Source organism: Gavialis gangeticus, unplaced genomic scaffold (genome assembly GCF_001723915.1).
Source record: "Gavialis gangeticus isolate Ggan-Ray unplaced genomic scaffold, GavGan_comp1, whole genome shotgun sequence".
Classification (NCBI taxonomy): domain Eukaryota; kingdom Metazoa; phylum Chordata; order Crocodylia; family Gavialidae; genus Gavialis; species Gavialis gangeticus.
The window spans coordinates 9,031,164-9,032,456 of NW_017729014.1; positions in this window are offsets into that span (position 1 = coordinate 9,031,164).

Sequence of the window (1,293 nt, forward strand, 5' to 3'; positions counted from 1 at the left end):
ATTTGGAGAACTTTGAAATGATTCGGGCCTTTAAATTGGTCCCAATTCAATTCGGATTCAGAGATTTGGCCACTGAATTGGGCCGAATCTCCTGTGAATTGAATCACCACCCAAAGCTTTGCACAGCCTTAGAAACCTGCTTATGAAGATACCTGGAAATAGTGCAATATTAATTTATGATGGAATAGATTCTAACACCTGAATTGTTCTCTGTATCATGATGTGCAAAATAGCGAAAGGGAAGATGATGTGTCGCAAACATGAATTCACCATAAGCTGGCTCCGTTGTATACTCAACTGATTGCCTGCCAGAGCAACATAACTGGCTAGAAGAATTTTTTATTTATCAAATAAATAATGTAATTTATATTTAAACTGAAGGTGTGCTGGAATTATGTGAAATCTACTCAGAGACCTTAGCTGATTTTATATATTGTTGAACTCCAATTACAGCTCCATGATGGGTAAGTAGATTTACACCTTTTTGTTCTCAAAACAACCAGTTAAAAAGTTGTAAAAGTGTGAAACTGTGACTGTTCTAGGAGCAAACTGATGCTTAAAGCCATATGCACTAATCTGAGGTAGCTAACTCAATGTTAAAAAGAACATTTCTCTCTGGGTCAGCCAAGCCTAAATTAAAAACTTCTTGTTTAAAACAGTCAAACAACATATGAAATCTGCACAAGTATGTGGAAACTGGCTCCAGCCACCCCTACAAATCTACCTCTCCCTCTTCTACTGCCCATCACTGTGTACTCTGTCCTTTCTCAAGGTTCTGTGGGGCTTCCCGCTGCATCCACTGAACCTGTGTTAAATAAGTAGCTGATAACTTCAGTTACTGTGGCTGGTGCATTAGAGTCCAAAAACCACCTTAGGATGCTTGTACATGTGATGGGGTATAGTTCTCAGGGTTTCAATCTATGCCACCTAAATTGAAATCGTGGGTTTTAATTTGTTCTGTCATTGTGGACACATGATCACTCAGAAATTTCATAAAATGTTCAGTGCTCTATTCACAATAAATTATTGCAGGGGGCACCACATAGCAATCCACCCCACTTAACTCTTTGTACTAAATTACAGCGGGGGTGCCCGTAGCTCGCAGTACGCTAATATGTACAGATCACCGAAAGTTGTGCTGTTTCATTAATTTAGATAATGTAATTGTCATTTCATTAATGTTTACACATATGTTTACACATTTTACCAATATTTAAAACAATGTATTCTTATTTTATTTTTATTCTTTTCATTCCTGTGGCAGGGCACTGTTGGTGCCTGCCACTTTAAGGG